The sequence below is a fragment of the Colobus angolensis genome, unplaced genomic scaffold, assembly GCF_000951035.1.
Source record: "Colobus angolensis palliatus isolate OR3802 unplaced genomic scaffold, Cang.pa_1.0 Scaffold66, whole genome shotgun sequence".
Lineage (NCBI taxonomy): Eukaryota > Metazoa > Chordata > Mammalia > Primates > Cercopithecidae > Colobus > Colobus angolensis.
The window spans coordinates 3,125,697-3,131,877 of NW_012120265.1; the positions used below are offsets into that span (position 1 = coordinate 3,125,697).

General features: G+C 51.8%; 1 protein-coding gene across 1 annotated transcript in view; it reads right to left on the reverse strand.

Moving 5' to 3' along the window:
* HOMER3 (homer scaffolding protein 3) overlaps nt 1-5,287 on the reverse strand; it is a 17,316-nt gene extending 12,029 nt beyond the window's left edge. The window contains exons 1-3 of the mRNA XM_011925831.1: nt 5,277-5,287; nt 1,681-1,692; nt 1,410-1,414 (exon numbers count right to left, since the gene is read on the reverse strand). The gene's annotated coding sequence lies outside the window, so the exon portion shown is untranslated. The remainder of the gene's footprint in view (nt 1-1,409; nt 1,415-1,680; nt 1,693-5,276) is intronic.
* Nucleotides 5,288-6,181: the final 894 nt, after the last annotated feature.

Genomic DNA, 6,181 nt, shown 5'->3' on the forward strand with positions numbered 1-6,181 from the left:
CAGAGAGACAGACGGAGAGGGACATCTGGGATGATAAAGAGACCCAGAAACAGAGACACGGGGGAGACAGGCGGAGAGATAGGAAGCAGATGGAGAGAGTTGTATGGATTGCGATGTGACCTCACCCTCCTGTCACCTTCTCAGGGGACAGCTGCCTCTCTCCCCACTACCTGAGGTCATAATTTTGGGCCTGTGAGGGAGGTCAGGTCCCTCCCGGGCTGACTTGGGTGGCCCAGTGAGGTTGGGGAGGGGGCAGTGGGTCCCAGGGTCTGCATACAGTAAGTGCTCAATGGGTGTTGCCAGGAAACGGAAGAGATCAACTTCGGGAACGGGAAGCAAGACAAAGAGGGAAACCTTCCTGTCTGTCCTCCTGACCGCCCCATCCCTGAGCAGGGACGTCTGTCCACCTCTGTCCCTCCCAAGACGATGGTAAAAACGCCCACAATGGTTGGATTACGGTGATCATTGCTGTTATTTGAGGTTTCCAGGATCCAAAGGTTGAAGGAATGTCTCCAAGGCATGGTTGTATCCCCTCAGCCTCCACTGTCACCTCTGGTCACAGGGAGCGCCCCCTTCCCACACTTTCCAGGAGAGCGTCCTTCCGGAGTTGAGCTGAGATCCACCTCCCCAGCCCCAAACCCATGGGTCCCACTTGTCAATCCTGGTGCCAGCCCCTCTCTGGCACCTTCTCCAAAATCACACAGTGCCGTTGGTTCGTTCATGGGCAGAGGCCCGGAGCTCCCTGGAATCAAGGCCTGTGGCGCCCTAAAGCTCTGACCTTACATTTGAGTTTTTCTTTTTTTTCTCTTTCTTTTTTTTTTTTTTTTTGAGACAAAGTCTCACTCTGTTGCCCAGGCTGGAGTACAGTGGCACAATCTCAGCTTACTGCAGCCTCTGCCTCCCAGATTCAAGCGCTCAGCCTCCCGAGTAGCTGGGACCACAGGTTCATGCCACCACACCTGGCTGATTTTTGTATTTTTAATAAAGATGGGGTTTCGCCATGTTGCCCAGTCTGGTCTCGAACTCCTGACCTCAAGTGATCCGGCCCCCCCTCGGCCTCCCAAAGTGATAGGATTACAGACGTGAGCCACTGCACCTGGCTAACACTTAAGTTTTTTGACAACTTCAGAGAGGCTTTTGCTTTTCATCTCCAAGACCTCTGCTCCTGTCTCCTTTCCCTGTTCCTTTATTTCTGTTTCCTTCTAAGAAGAATAGTATATCTGAGCTGGCAGTTACATTTGAATTACCTTTAGGTGAATTCCAGGTCTGATTGTCTTTGAAGATTGACTCCTGGACCAAGATCTGAGTCTTCCCCTGTCCAGGCCTTTGCCCAAACTGTTCCGTCCACCTGGAATGCCCTCTCTGCAGGCATATCTTCCACCTTGTCCTTCCAGGCTCAGTGCCACCACCCTGTCTCCTCCTCCAGGAAGCCTCTCTGACTACCCTGGCCTTGGAAGAGATCTTTCCCTCCCCTGTCCCAATCCCTGTGACTCTTTCTTTCTTTCTTTTTTTCTTTTTTAAAGTTTATTTTTAGAGACAAGGTCTCACTATGTTGACCAGGCTGGTCTCGAACTCCTGAGCTCAAGTGATCCTCCCGCCTCAGCCTCCCAAAGTGCTGGGATGACAGGGGTGAACCCAAACCCTTTCTGTGACTCTTATGTTACCTGTTTATTACATGACCAGGTCTGGGTGCTCCTCTAGGGCTGGCCCATCCATCCTGAAGCCCCAGTCTGACCCAGCACAAGAGCGACTATTCATCTCACAGGGGAAACTGAGGCACAGACTCGGTTTCCCAGGCTGCTTCTAACTTCATGAGGCATCTGCACAAGGGAAGGATTTGGCTCTGTTCTCAGGCTGGAAGCCACGAAATGCTTGAACATTGTGGGGAGCAAAGAAAATACCGTCTGTTCTGCACAAAAAATGACTTTTCCTTATTACCAACAAAATAATGGAAAAAATTAAAAAGTATCTGGGAAAGGTGCTGGCATGGCCGAGGCTTCTGGAAGCTGTTTAGAGCTTGCCGAGTGCAGAACTGGGGCCATGTGGGTCTTCTACAGGGGCAGCTGGGCGGGGGACCCAGGCAGGCTTTGCCCTTTGTGTGGGCAGAAAGCAATAGTGAAAGAGACAGTGAAGGGTTGAGATGTTTCCCTGAATGCCCTTTCCGGTCTCTGGGAGGGGCTGGGACAGGGCTGGGCTTGAGCAACCCCAACCTGAAGCTGGATTAGCCAAGTCTACGCTGAGGCAGTGGCTTCCTCAGTGTGGGCCTTAGTTTTCTCACCTGGAAAATGGGCTGATGCTTGCAGGGCTTCTAGTAGAGGGAGGAACATGAAGGATTCAGTCAATATCAGCAGCTGTCCTCTGGGGTGCCTTCCATTAGGTTTGTGGACAGAGGCCCTGGGACTCTTTGCTGCAGCTGGGGAAACTGAGTCTGTGCCTCAGTTTCCCTGCTGGGATGAACAATCAGTCTTGTACTGGGTCAGACTGAGGCTTCAGGGTGGATGGGCCAGCCCTAGAAGAGCACCCAGACCTGGTCATATAATAAACAGGTAACATAAGAGTCACAGAAAGGGACTGGGCTCATGTGTGTTATCCCAGCACTTTGGGAGGCTGAGGCTGGAGGATTGCTGTAATCCCAGCACTTTGAGAGGCTGAGGCAGGCGGATCACCTGAGGTCAGGAGTTTGGGACCAGCCTGGCCAAAACATGGTGAAACCCCATCTCTACTAAAAATACAAAAATTAGCCGGGCATGGTGGTGCACACCTGTAGTCCCAGCTACTCGGGGGGCTGAGGCAGGAGAATTACTTGAACCCAGGAGGCAGAGGTAGAATTGAGCTGAGATCAGGTCACTGTACTCCAGCCTGGGTGACAGAGGGAGACTCTGTCTCAAAAAAGAAAAAAAGAAAAAAAAAAAGGGAAGGAAGGAAGGAAGGGACTTGGGATGTCCTTGCAGGGCAGGCAGAGGCCACCACCCCAAGGTGGCTGACTAGGAAAGCAACTTTCCTTTGGGGCTGAGAAATGGTGTGGAAGAATGAGCTTCCTGTCTTAAAGGGGAAACCAAGCGGGAACCGGAACAGCTCATTCAGCACTAAGAAAACTGCATTTGCAGAATGGCTTTTATGACTCAGGCTCTGGTCTCTGCCCAGTTAGATCTGACCCAGCCTTTGGAGTGAGGCTAAACTGTCTCTCCTCTCCAGAGGTTTTCTGTGCCACCAGAGCAGGGACAGTCCAGCCTCTCTTCCCCAAAGCTGGGTGCCCACCTCCCAGTGAAGGTCTTGGTGACTACTTCAGGTCTGTTTATGGCATGATTTGGTTACTGTTCACCTCTTACATGGATTTGTCCCGCACCTAGAACTAGCCTGACCTGCGACAGCTTTCCTTTTTTTTTTGAGACGGAGTCTCACTCTGTCGCCAGGCTAGAGTGCAGAGGTACGATCTCAGCTCGCTGCAATCTCCAATTCCTGGATTCAAGCTATTCTCCTTCCTCAGCCTCCTGAGTAGCTGGGATTACAGGCACTCGCCACCATGCCCAGCTAATTTTTGTATTTTTTTTTCAGTAGAGACGGGATTTCACCATGTTGACAGATAGTCTCAATCTCCTGACTTCATGATCCGCCAGCCTCAGCCTCCCAAAGTGCTGGGATTACAGGCGTGAGCCACCGCGCTTGGCCCCTGTGACAGCTTTCTATGAGCACTTTCAGAAGTAGGAGATCCCCAGGTTCCAGCTTTTGACTTGGTGTTTTTCAGAATCATGTGAGCCAGGGAGTGAATCCCAGAATCCCAGCCCTGCCGCTTACCAGCAGTGCCACCCTGAAGAAGTCACTTTTTCTTCTTTGTGCCTCAGGTTCCCCATCCATAAAATGGGCATATGAATGGTGTTCACTTCTGAGGTTTACTGTAGGGATCTAATGAATTCTTTCTTTTTCTTTTCTTTTTTTTTTTTTTGAGACAGAATCTTGCTCTGTCACCCAGGCTGGAGTGCAGTGCTGCGATCTCGGTTTGCTGCAATCTCTGCCTTCCGGGTTCAAGCAATTCTCCTGCCTCGGCCTCCCTAGTAGCTGGGATTACAGGTGCACGTCACCATACCCAGCTAATTTTTGTATTTTTAGTAGGGACAGGGGTTTCACCATGTTGACCAGGCTGGTCTCCAACTCCTGGACTCAAGCAATCCACCCGCCTTGGCCTCCCAAACTGTTGGAATTACAGGTGTGATCCACCACGCCCAGCCCCCCCCCTTTTTTTTTTTTTGAGACAGGGTCTCACTCTGTTCTAGGCTGTAGTACAGTGGCTCAATCATGGCTCACTGCAGCCTCAACTTTCTGGGTTCAAGCAATCCTCCCACCTCAGACTCCTGAGTGGCTGGGACTACAGGTGCACACCACTACGCCTGACTAATTTTTGTATTTTTTGTGGAGACGGGGTGTCACTATGTTGCCCAGGCTGGTCTCCAACTCCTGGACTCAAGTGATCTGCCTGCCTCAGCCTCTCAAAGGGCTGGGATAACAGATGTAAGCTACTGCACCTGGCCTCCAATGAGTTGTTATGTGAAGAGAACGTGATTTTAGGTGCTTAATAAATGCTTGCTATTGTAAACATCCTATTTATTTTTGGTATGTGGTTTTGATCCTGAACCAACTTCTTACTCTTTCCTTTTTCAGAAGTTAGAGGACTACAACCAGGCCTGAACTCTCAAGGACAGAAATGGGTCCAACCTGGCATGACATCCTCTAAATCTTTTTTTTTTATTTATTTTTTGAGACGGAGTCTCACTCTGTCGCCCGGGCTGGAGTGCAGTGGCCGGATCTCAGCTCACTGCAAGCTCCGCCTCCCGAGTTTACGCCATTCTCCTGCCTCAGCCTCTTGAGTAGCTGGGACTACATGCGCCCGCCACCTCGCCAGGCTAGTTTTTTGTATTTTTTTAGTAGAGACAGGGTTTCACCATGTTAGCCAGGATGGTCTCGATCTCCTGACCTCGTGATCCGCCCGTCTCGGCCTCCCAAAGTGCTGGGATTACAGGCTTGAGCCACCGCGCCCGGCCTACATCCTCTAAATGTTTAGCTCCCGGCCCCTCAGGTGCCCCCTCCAGCTACCTCCCTCTTCCTTCTCCTCATTCCTCAAGCCATAGCTGGTTGGGCCAACCTCCAGACATTAGCCTGTTTGCAAACTCCTATTCATCCCTCAAAGCCTCACCTTCAATGCTCTCCTCCCCAAGAAGCTCTCTCTCCTCTACCTCTAGACCTTCTCCAGCCCTCTTCCCTCTTTCTGGCCCAGCCCTGACCCCTGCGAGTGCCTGTGTGCAGCTTTGACTCCTCCAGCCTGAGTGTTCCTCAAGGGTTGAGACCAGAGCCAATGTTTCCCTAGAGTTTGTCACCTTCTAGCACAGAGTGGACCCATGGGGGTCAGGCAAAGGAGAGTTTGATGACTCAATACTATCGGTGATTTTGCATCACTTGAAGGAGACCCTGCCTTAAATTCAGAACTTGACTTCTGCCCACAGCCAAAGTTAATTCATTCAACAAACAAACCCCCATGAAGCAACAGAGCCAGGCTCCCTCAGGCCCAGGCAAGAAAGGGTCAGGGAGTTGGGGTTGCCAGCACTGGGTTATGGATTTGAGGACCTAGGACCAGAGTGAGTTGGGGATGGGAGGAGGCAGTGCTTGAGGCCCCTCTGAGCACCAATGAGGCCCCTCTGAGCACCAAACCTGGACCCGAGGTTCAGTTCCTGCAGACCTAATTACCCTAATTTGCCACATGCACTAATTATCTCCTGGGTGCCAGGTGGCTGGGCGGGGCTGCCCCAATTTCCGGAGGTAGGTCGGGGCCCGATTATTTTTGGCTGTGGCGTCCTTGAAGGCTCCGCCACCAGCAGCGCTTGAAGGGCAGAAAGTGGGGCGGAGAAATTGAGGCCACATCAGGGGAGGCACTGCGGGAATTGGGGGTCGGCTTAGCCTTGGAGCTCCCTGAGCAGGGGGGCTTGGGCCCAAGGCCTGAGAGTCTTTGGCACTTAGCCAGAGGTGGCAAGATCTGGAGGGGCATGGCCAGGCATGATAGCTCACGCTTGTAGTCCCAGCACTTTGGAAGGCTGAGGCGTGTGGATCACGAGGTCAGGAGTTCAACACCAGCCTGGCCAATATAGTGAAACCCTGTCTCCACTAAAAATATAAAAAAATTAGCCGGTGTGGT